This window comes from Vombatus ursinus, unplaced genomic scaffold (genome assembly GCF_900497805.2).
Source record: "Vombatus ursinus unplaced genomic scaffold, bare-nosed wombat genome assembly UNPS02010284.1, whole genome shotgun sequence".
In the NCBI taxonomy this organism is placed as follows: Eukaryota; Metazoa; Chordata; class Mammalia; order Diprotodontia; family Vombatidae; genus Vombatus; species Vombatus ursinus.
Window position 1 is genome coordinate 5,765,623 of NW_020950062.1, and position 12,135 is coordinate 5,777,757.

Here is a 12,135-nt window from a genome sequence, read left to right on the forward strand (position 1 = left end):
GGAGTGACGAGGTCCAACTTGCACTTCAAGAATTTTTTTAAAGGAATGAGTAATGGCAGAACAAAGTAAAGAGCAAAGAAAGATATTCTTCAGAAGTTAGAAATGATGAGGAAGCAGAAAAGATAGAGGTTGTGAGCGTCCTAGGCATTCAGAGGTTATTCATTTTGATTTGACAAACAATTATTAAGTACAAGCTAAATGTAAAACCCTGTGCTACACATTTCGGCTGGGGTGGGGGATAAATTAAAAAAAATCAATTAAATATGGTTACTGCCATTGTAGAGGTTACAAAATTAAAGGCAGTGTGGTATAGTAGAAGGAACATTGGCTGGATTCATAGGACCTTTATTCAGCTTCCATTTCTGATGCCTACTGTCTGTATACCCTCGGCCATATCACTAAAACTCCCTGAATCTCAATTTCCTCAACTGTAAGATGAAAGACATCTGACTATGTGGCCTCTAAAGTCCCTTCCAGTCCTAGAATTGTGGTCCTATGATCTAATCCAATTAGGAGGATTTGTGGGAACATATTTGATACTAAAACTCAATTAATCCTCAAATCTGGTTTTAAAAGCAATGTATAAATGAAAAGTACACAAATTATCTGTTTCATAGCATCATTTTAATTGCATTTCTAGGCAAGCCATTAAATCACCTTGTGTCAATCTCCAATGTATAATTGTATTAGAACAAAGGTGGCTTCAGTGTTTGAGCTTAGTGCTCCTAAGGAGAGGAAGAGAAAAGTCCTAGAAGGGATCTTGAAAGAGAGCAATAGAGAATTTAGATAAAAGGCTGTATTAATCTTTTTTCCATCCTGTTTTAGACTCTCACTGGTTCTATTCACCAGAAATTCTGTGTGGGTATCTCGGTTAACCAGAGATAGAGACTCAAATGTGTAATTTCAACCACACAGTGTTCTGTCTTTTTACTACAGTGGAAAAATTTTTAAATCAAGAACAGAAACTCAATTTATAATCTATCCAATACTAACTGATATTTTTAAAATACATAGGTATATGCCTAACAAACATCACTAATTGGTGACAAATAAATGTTAGGTAGATTGAATTGGGCCTGTGAAAACATGGCATTAAGTGCAGAAAAAGGAAACAGGGGGTCAGTTCATTCCATTTAAGTAATTAAAACGTTTTATGTTATCTGTACCCAACTTCTCAAAATTGTATTCTGATGCCGTGTTGAAATATGGATGTCTCCACGGGTTTTCAAAGGCTAGGCTAGCACCATATGAGCAATATGTGTATGTTTATGCATAAGTATATATGTATGTATAGATAGATAGCCAGATGGATACACACACATATACATGTCTATCCATCCATCTATCCATCTATCACCTGTCTATCACTATATCTATAATTATAATGACTCTTAGCTCTATGCAGGTCTACTTTCAATTCTGTAGCAATGGTGGCAAAGTAGAAGAAAATGAAACAGAGACTAAAAACCAAACACTTTTTAGATCATCTATAAATATCAACATAGTTATTGGTACTCTTAAGTGTGTGATCCTTTTCCAGTTACTAATGATTAGGTATACTACCGGAGGAACTGAATTGTATCATTCTTGATATACAAAATTAGAAAGTGGAAGACAGTTGCAGCCAAATTCCAAACAGGCTTTGGCAAATCACAGATTATAGAAAGATAAATTAAGGCACTGTCAGAAGTGGTCTTACTCCGTGTTGAAAAGTAACAAAAAAGGTCATTCCATGGGACATTGAGTCATGTCATATTACAATGTTTGGGATAAATTTGTTGTTATTGTTCATCCTTCTTTCTCAAAGAGGACCAATGACATCAGAAGGGTGATGTCTTGACTTGCAAGTGAATTGGATTTAAATGAGGCAGGGCTGTGCAAAGTCATCAACCTCACTCTCTCCTCCAGAGTCATGGGAGTCTAGTGGCAATACATAGGCCCAGATGACTGGCATGGCCCTGGATGCAGTGGGAGACCTTGACCTTTTTAAGCTAAGGTCTTTCCCAGGTCTCAATTTGTCCATGACAACACCCATTGAGTGAAAAGTCTAGATGAGAATTGAGGCAAAAGGTGGCCTAGTTTGCCTTCACAAAAGAATCAATCTGGGAGAGCAAGACCCTCAGAGTTTCTGGCCAGAACAGCTGTTTACATTCACTCTGAGCCTTATGATAAATATTTAAACCAAAAAAGGGGAGGGGGTAGCATGAAAACAGTTTTAGTTAATGTGACCCTTGGCAAGTCACTTAACCCTGTTTGCCTCAGTTTCCTCATCTGTAAAATGAGCTGGAGAAAGAAATGGCAAACCACTCCAGTATCTTTGCCAAAAAAACTCCAAATTGGGTCATGAAAAGTTGGACATGACTGAACAACAGCAGCAATAGAAAGTAAAGATGGAGAAATTCTATGAGGACCTCAGCAAGACCGTCCAAAATGAATCAACATATATTTTGGTTTTCAAATCCTGCCTCAGACACTTATTAGCTATGTGACTCTGAGGAAGTCACTTAAGCTCTCATTGCTGGCTTTATCATTTGTAAAATGGAAATAATATATCTATATCAGATGAGTTTTGTGAGGATCAGGTGAGACCACATATGTAAAGTCTGAATACCTTTGAACACCTTAAAAGCACTATATAAATATTAACCAATATTATTTTTATTATCAGTAATTATTATGTCAGTGACTTCAGTGAAAAGGTAGGAATTGGCCAGAACACCGAAAAAATGGGTTGGAGAAAACGTCTTGGCAGTAACATTCAGGAGTAAGGAACAAAAGAGATCTAAAAGTTGTAGACTTTGCAGAAGTGTCAGGCATACATATCCATGTTTTCTTTGAGAAAGAATCACAAGGACACTGGATGTTGCTGATACTGAATATCATCATACAAAAAAGGCTATTGTTGTTGTTGTTGTTTTTAAAGGGCAGGAAATAACTGGTTACTGTGGTGGGAATCACTCCTAAATAATCTATGTACAGTCAGACTACACACTTCTTAGAACAAAGATCAAAATTAATATGAGGTCAGAAGCAAACAAAATGAAAAAGAAATATGGCATGCAATGAAAAGTTGTAGCTAGACCTATTTAAAGAAGTCATTGATGCCAAAAACTAGAATATGGATGGATGGGAAGACATTAGCAATGATTATAATAATTCTATACCCAAGTTTAATTGATACATATCAAGTGTCATATTGAGGAAATCAAAAAAGCCTGAATACTGTTTTAACCAGTAAACATTTGACTTGTTTGCCAAGTAGTGATAGCTGTCAGCCATGGGCAGCACTGGTCTAGAACATAAATCTTTTCTGTAAGATCTTACATCTTCCTTTTTTATATCACCTCATTAAAACACAGGGAAGCAATGAACAGCAAAATCAGTTTGAAGCAAAGTCATCCTGAGGACATTTAAAGATGAAGCTAGACGAATAATAGAGAAACAAAAAAAGATAGAAAAGATCTGCAAATATTTTTGTAATAAAAATCTTTTAACCATCAAGAACAGTGAAACCATGGCACTTGGACTCCAACAATACAGTCCTGTTTGTGCTTATTGAGGAGGTAGAAATGAAACTGAAATGAATAAAGAAAGGAAAAGCAGCTAAACTAGAAGAGGTTCATGCCATATTTGATATAATTACTAGGGCAGATTGAGGCATGAATTTTCAAGATAGGTAAAGGGAATGAAGTTATCCAAGATGAGGGGAAATTCCTGGGCCTCCTTGCTAGGCTCTTTTTCCTTGCTGAAAGGGCAACTGAAAGAACATTACCAGCTACCAATCTCTGTGCTTACTTTCCCAATATGTATAATTTTTATTAGAATAAGCTACATATGCATCAAAAACATCTCCAACAAGAATGTTGGAAGAGAAAGGGAAGTTTTCCCTTATTATATAAGGCAGCATAAACCTTTAACACTTCAACACTAAACTCTTAACTGGAAAATATAGAAAAATATAAGATCCCATTGTGGTCATTGTTTGTTGACTTTGTAAATAAACTGAGGTGGTTCAGCCTTGAAAAATAACTATGCTATAAATTATAAACTGATCAAATGCATGGAAGAGGTAAGAGTAGCCTGATGGACTACTTCAATTAGGAACAACTTCACAGTGAAAATTTTACCTGGACATTGAAGATGGGTGAAAACGTCAATTGTTGAAGGTGAAGGTCTAAAAGAGGGGACTAGAGCTTATGAGAGAAGCTACTTGTGGAAATATAGATTTGGGAGCTGTCTGAATAGAGTCATGAGTCATAGGAGAGCTTTCCAAGGCAAAGAGAGAAGATAAGATGGTCTAGAACCAGACTCCACACTTAGGTGGGAAAGAGGGGGGAATCACAGAAGGAGAACAAAAAGAATCAGTCAAAGAGATAGGGAAATAAAAATACGGTTTTATCAAGGAAGACAAAAGAAGAAAACATATCAAGAAGGGAGACCTGGTTAATAGTGTTAAAGAGTGTTGAATGCAAAAAAAAAAAAAAAAAGACCAAGGAAATTTAGTCTGAAAAGAGACCAGTGGACTTGGTAAATAGTAGATCCTCATTGCCTTAGAGAGAGAAGTTTTAATTGAGTAGTGGGAATGGAAACCAGATCAAAAGAGTCTAGGTAATAAGTGGGTAGTGAGAAATGGAAGAAATGAGTTTAGACTGCTTTTTCTAAAAGCTTAACAGTGAACGAGAACAAGAGAAAAATGACACTTTATGTTGGACAAGTTGATAAATGGTAAGTGGAATTGTGGTGCTTTGGTACATTATAGCACAGTTTGGATAGAATATATTAATGGCATGATTGTAAAGTGATATCTGCCAGTGTACTAATTTGCTGAGTATGCCTTTATGGCTAATTCCATAGAGTTGCCTTGAAAAACTCTTCTCTAACATGATTGCAAACTAACTTAAAATTATTATCATTTAAAATACTTAAAGTACTATCATGGGGTTTACTCAGCCTCCCAGTAGAGGAGGTTGATTGACACTTAGCTTCCTAATATGGTTTCAGGAGTAACCAGTCCTTAACAATGTTCAATTACATAGGCTAAATCCATGTAATGGCAAGGTTTATAGAATCCACAGTCAGTGACAGATTGTATTTAAACAGTACCATATGGTAAAGACCACAGAGATATTTAACAGTACCCACCCTGTAACTGTTAGGGAGGGTAGGGGCAGCAGATATAATACCTCATCTTCTTTCAACCCCTCCTTCTTTAAAGGAAAAGGACAGGGGAAATGTAGCTCCTAGCTACTTTCAGCTTCCAAGTTAATGGAAAGGTAACAGGATATAAAGTAATTCGTATTTATTTTGTGTTTTGAGACCTCCTTAGCCCTTTCAATGGACTCAAGGTAAGTTATCTCAAGGAATTGAAAGTGAAGGGTAAGGAAGAAGCAGTGAGAATTCTGGTTTGGTCAGGTACCAAAATAAAAAAAAAAATTAAACTTTAGGAAGGCCTTATAATGGTCTCCATCATTACCATTTTTTTTTTATTTTAATGGACTGCCTTAAACTCAGGATAGCACTTAGAGGCAATTAGGTGGTGCCATGGTACACAGAGCACTTGGCCTGGAATCAGAAAGACCTGAGTTCAAATTTTGTCTCAGACACTTAATAGTTCTGTGACACTGGGCAAATCATTTAACCTCTCTCTGCCTCAGTTTCCTCAACTGTAAAAGGGGACAGAGTACCTATGGGTTATTGTGAGAATCAAATGAGATAACAGTAAAGTGTTTAGCATAGTGCCTGGCACATAGTAGGCACTTACAAAGTGCTCATTCCCTTCCCTCCATGTTCAGCTGCAAGTTTTTAAGTTGCAACTAGAGTTGACCCATCCCTTGGCACCCTCTGTGTTTAGATTGCCATTTTAGAAGGATTAGAACCCATTTACAAGTCACAAAGGGGGCATTAGAATGCCCAATACGTGCCCACTAGACCAATTGCCATATTGCCATCTGGATCATCAGTAGTAGCCAGTCAGTTTGCTAAACAATGAGGCCATTAAACATTTTAGCTGGTGAAGATCTCAATTGTGATCACTACCAGATCACTTGTAAGAGAATCTTTGGGGGCAGCCGGAGACAAAAAGGACACAGTCTCTGTACTCCCACTTGAATTAGGGCACAATGGGAGAGGAGGAAAGGAGACAGTCGGTGAGGAATGGATCCCACTGTACCCGAAGTAAGAACCATACTTGCTACTGAGTGCTTTAGAACTATGAAGTAGCTTCAGGGGACTCTAGGTTTGAAATAGAATAAAGTCATTGTTTGTGTCTTCCCCAAGCTTTCAGTGAGTCTAAAGGAGCTACTCTGAGTGAAGACAGCCCCTTAGAATTCATGTTTGAAAAACTACTGAAATTTCCTTAAAGAATAATGTTATATAAAGAATTATCTATATTGTCACTTGGATTAGAGTACTAAAACTAGGTATTGAAAGACTGGCTTGTTTCCAGTTCTAAATGACTTTGGGATAAGTCTATTAAAAACTTAGCAAAGAAGGAAAAGAAATTAATAATAATAATTTTATTATAAACATTGATTCTAAGGGGCTGTCTTCACTCAGAGTAGCTCCATGAGGACCATCATAAACCCTTCTCAAAGATTATGATTGGTTCTAAAAGGTCCTGACCAAGCCAGAATTATAATTGCTTCCTCCTCACCCTTCACTTCGAGTTCCCTGAGATCTCCTCCTCTGAGTCAATTGAAAATTCTAAGGCAGTCCCAGAACTCACCCTTTTTTTGCTAGCCCGTAAGTTAGGTAGGAAACCCAGTTTGGAAAAAAAAAAAAAGCAAAACCAGAAAAAATCCTAGGTCAGTCCAATTGCTGTTCTACCTTCCACATACCACATTCCCCAACCCACACTTCACTTTTATTGATGCTCAATGAAAGCTTGTATAGTGTCTAGGGTTGGGTTGGGGTTGTGTTACAGTGACACCTTGATATGATACTTTTTTTCTTTCCCCTGGTTTAACAACTTAAACAAGGTTTAGTTGTGATTTACAAATCACTCTACAGAAATTATTATTATTATTATTATTATTATTATTATTATTATTATTTTCTTTTCCTTCTTTGCTAAGTTTTTAATTGACTTACCCCAAAGTCATTTAGAACTGGGAACAAGCCAGTCTTTCAATACCTAGTTTTAGTACTCTAATCCAAGTGACAATATAGATAATTCTTTATATAACATTATTCTTTAAGAAAATTTCAGTAGTTTTTCAAACATGAATTCTCTAATGGCCCAGATTATCTCTGCTTATGAAGAGAAAATGTCATTAAGACACAGAGGGAAAGTATATCACAAGTTCTGAGCAGTGCCTGGAGGATAATCCAGTCCTCTTTAGTTCAGTTCTATGTTTTATCAATTTTTCTATGCTGTCCTCTACCCATCTCTCAATATTCAAATAATATAGATAACTTCCCAGACTTATAAAGTAGTAGTCAGTGTAACAACAAACATTTTAAGCACCTACTACATGCCAAGTACTATGTTTGGTGTTAAGGATACAAGTACAAAAATTGAAACAAGCCCTAGTCACAAGGCACTTATATTCTAATGCCAGTACCTATGTAAGAACTGTCAATAGGCAATCACAGCATCAGAAAACTTATGTGAAAACCAGTCTTATTACAAGAGAAATGAACATGCATGTGGAATCCAAAGAGTTTGCAATTCACACAGAAGTTTGCATATTTATGACAGCAGGACAAAGGAAGGAGGAGATACCAGGAAAGGGCATGTCATGAGAGAGGACAGGTGAAGTAAAGGCAGGGAAAAGGACAGAACCCCTCCTGAAGGGGAGGAGCAAGGAAATGGCAAAAGCCACATTCTTTCCCTTGGGAATTGCTAGAGTACGAAGATAAGAGGGTCTGCTTATCTGCAAAGGACTCCAGCTGCACAAGCATTTTGCCAGCCTGGCACAGACTGGCTGGTGCCTGTCTTGCCTCCCAAGGACACACAAGGAATCCAGCCTGGGGTGCAAACAACAAATTATGTCAACTAAGGGGTGGAGGGTTGGGGGGGGGAGGGCTTTGTCCTTGACACATTCAGGTCTTCCTACATGCTCTGGGTCCAGTGTTTCTGGAAAATCTTGCAACTAAAAAAGACAAGTTCAAGGGATCCCTTGATAGTCCTTAACAGTATACATGTAAACATATAAAATATATGTGAAGTAAATAAATACAAAGTAATTAAATACAAGGTACTATGGAGGAAGTGCAGTTCATAACTGGGAGGGCCAGGAAAGGCTTCATGCAGAAGATGGTGCTTAAACTGCATCTTAAAAAAGAGAGGAATTCTGAAAAATGGAGATAAGGAAGGACTACTTTCAAAAGATGGGAGCCAGTCAGAGCAAATGCACAGAGGTAGAACACAGAGTGTCATATAAGAGGAACAGATAAAAAGCCATGAAAAGTTATTGTGACCAAAAACGTTTTAACTTCATAAGCAACCTTGAAATGATCTTTCCAAACTTAGACTATTCTTCAAACAAATATGATCTGTTACTGGACCTGGACCTGAAGCCTTGTGAGACCAGTAAGAACAGCTAAAACTTTAACTCTTCTGCATCCCTTTTTAGAACCTAGGGTCACCTCCACATCATAAGGAAGTAAGGGAGAGAATGAGAGAGAAAGAGAGAGAGACAGAGAGACAGAGACATACACACACACAGAGAGAGAGAGAGAGAGAGAGTTTGTTTAGCATTTGCTGGCTTACTATATGCTAAGTACTGTGTTCTGAGGATACATATACAAGCAAGCAAGAAAATGCCTGCCACAAGGATCTTCCATTATAATGGCAGAAGAAAACACATAGAGGGAAACTGGAAAGGGGTGAGAGTAATTCGTGTGGTAGAATGGTATAGAAATGCACTGAAAGTGTGATGGAAGAAGAAATCCAGGCAAGAAGTGGTGTAATAGTATAGGAGATTCCAGGGGCAGAGTTCAAGGTTTTGATGGTAGGGTGGTCATGGTGATCATCGGTGATACAGAGTTCTATGAATAATGTCAATTATTGACATTGACATTATTGACAATATGCAGATGTCAAAGTGAGGAGACAATGGATGAATTGTCAAGCATCTGACAATAGACTCTTTCCAAGTAATGTCAACCTTTCATCTTGGAATTCTGAAGCCTGTATCTTCTAATAAGAAAAGCATGAAGTTACTCTGATGGATGTTTATGAACATGCATATAGTTTCCACCCAAACTGAAGGCAGTACATTTTCTCTCTCTTTGGATAGATGCCCCATTGCAGGGAGTGTCATTGAGGTTTCAAGATATAGAAAAGCAGTACATGAGGCTGGAAAAAGTACTGATGTGTTCTGGCCTTTTACTTCCCTGAAGCCTGAAAACAGTTAATATTGGTGTCTTTTAACCATAATACCTACCTCCTATCATTTGAATAAATAACCATACCAGTCCTTCCTCAAAGACCCTTTTGGATCTAATAAGAAAAAAGCACGTGTTCCCTGATTCATAACTGGGTCTTCAGTTTATTTCCTTGTGTACATTGTCATAAACATCAGGCTGATTAGGTTGAATTCTAGTTATTATTTACAGGAAGTTGTGCATGACCTATCATCATCATCATCCTCCTCCCCTCCCCCCAAACTTCTTCCAGGCAGTCCCCATCTCTTAAACAAACTCCTTTCTCTCCCAGCTCAGCAGTTTCCATCACTGTCATCACCCAATTACAAGCTGCTGCAAACTTGTAGTCATTAGACTGTGAGGTCCTTGAGAAAAGGAACTGTGTTTATTATTTCTTGGTAGCACCAGCCCTTAGCACAGTGCCTGGAACATAGCAAGTGCTTAATAAATACTTGTTGACCTGACTTAACTCTAAGGCATTCCATCTCCCACTTCCATGTCGTTAGATATGGTCACTCCCTCCTTACCACTGACTTTTAAAATTTCTAGCTTCTGTCAAAGAACAACCCAGGTGCCATCTCTTATAGCAAACCCCTGCCAGTCCCACCAGCTGTTAATGCTTTCTCTTCCTGAAATTACTTTGTATATGCTTGAAATTTGATTGTAGACATTGCTCTCTCTCTCTCTCTCTCTCTCTCTCTCTCTCTCTCTCTCTCTCTCATCCTCCCTCCATCTCCATCCCTCCCTCTCCTCCCTTCCTCTTTTTCCTCTCCCCCTCCTCAACACTTTCCCCTCTCCTCCCCTCTCTACCCCTCCCTCCCCCAAGTCTCTCTCCCCCTGGTAGAAAGTAAGCTTCATGAGGTCAGAACTGTTTCTTTGTCTTTGTATCTCCAGTGTCTAGTGTAGCGTCTAACTCACATAGCAGGCTCTTAACAAATATCTTTTGATTTTGTTGAATCTTAGCTCCTCCTCCCCATGGTTGGAGATGATGATTTTGTGCAAGATATTGACCCTATAAACATATACTTCTTCCCCAACTCTAACTTTATTCCTTACCCCTAAATTCCACAGTCCCATTGTTTATACAAACTACGAATACTAATTTCCTTAACTATTTGTTTTAGTTGCAATCTACAGCTAGACCACGGGGATTAGAAGAGGCCTTATCATCTAAGCCAAACCCCTTATTTTGTAGATGAGAAAATGAAGAACTGAAGGGGCAACTGACCTGTCCAAGGTTACACCATGAATTAGTGGCAGAGCCAGACTGGAAGCAAATTCCTATCATAGTGTTCTTTCTACTACCATTGTCTGTATCTTCATTACATGTTGGGTAAAGTCAGTGTTTTGAATGCTGGATGGTAATACCCTGAAGTGGAAGTTCTGGACCATCTTTGTGTCATGGTCATCTTTGGCAGCTTTCTGAAGCCTATGGAGTCCTCAGAATAACATTTTTTAATACATAAAATAAAATGCATAGGATTATAAAAGAAATCATCTACATTGAAATGCTATTATCATTTTTTTTTAAATCCTAAGTCCAGAACTGTTCTAACTGATAGGTCTGTATCGATTTGAAATGTCTGATTGGTTGGTTCTTCCATGGAAGTCCTACTCTGATTTTTCCTACTCCTTATGCTCATAAGTTGCATATCTGTAGCACTTTAAGGTTTATCAAATGCCTTATATATGTTATCTTGTCTGATCCTCATAACAACCTTATGAGGTTGATACTATTATTATCTCCATTTTCTAGATGAGAAAACTGATGCTGAGGAAAGTTCAATCATTTCCCCAATGTTGCACAGGTAGTATCTAAGGCAGGATTTAAACACAGACATTCTTGGTTCTGTTGTCCAATATGAAATTCATCACTATGCTACCTAGCTGCTTCATCATGATATAAAGGTGACCTTTGGTTCTCAAAGGCAACACTAGTTGAGTAAAAGGCCTTGGAAAGTCCTATTCAACTGTACAGGTTTCAGATACAAGTCCAGCAATGAAATACTATCTCTTGTTGGAGAACAAACAGCCCACTTTGGAAAAGCTCATCAACAAATAATTGGCCACCAAGTGATCAAATTTTTAAGCCATAGAAACTCATGGAGACAGACCATCAGATAAGAGAGCAGAGCATTTATAGTCATAGAGAAGCAATGTGGCAGTGTGGGAAAAGCATTGCTTTCGGAGTCAGATGATTTGGTTCAAATCATGACTCTGATGTTTATTAATCTGATTTTGTGTGAATCACTTAACTTCTATGGGCCTTGTGACATATAGAAAGTTTGAGACATGGTTTTGGGGTAATTAATCATTTCATTAATCATGCTAGCATATAATTAATAAAAAGGTCAGTGGCACTCTCAAATGCTGAAGATCCCTCACGGAACTCACTCAATGCTTATATGGCCTTGGAAGAGTGTGTGTTCCTGAGGGTGGCAATCAACTCTGACTAGTTAACAAGTAATGAGAGGATGAATATTATAATGAGAGGTGATCTTATTCTAATGAGGGCCTGAGGGATGTGACTCTGGTCACTCAGTCTTGATCAAAGAGATGTATCTATACCCTTATCACTCCATCTAGCATAATCTAAACAAAAGGGGGAATCTACTTCTACTCAGACCTGTCTGAGTAAAGACTGTGTCTGAGTGGGCCAGAATCCATCAATTCACCTAAACTAAAATTTCTTTACCTTTTGAACTGATCTGAGTTTTCTACTTGGGTCAGTTTTGCCCAATATTTCATCTCATTATGAGCCCTGCA

The 12,135-nt window shown here is 38.0% G+C and overlaps 1 protein-coding gene across 1 annotated transcript in view; it reads left to right on the forward strand.

The window, feature by feature from the left end:
- TNFRSF11B (TNF receptor superfamily member 11b) overlaps nucleotides 1–12,135 on the forward strand; it is a 47,687-nt gene that overhangs the window by 23,868 nt on the left and 11,684 nt on the right.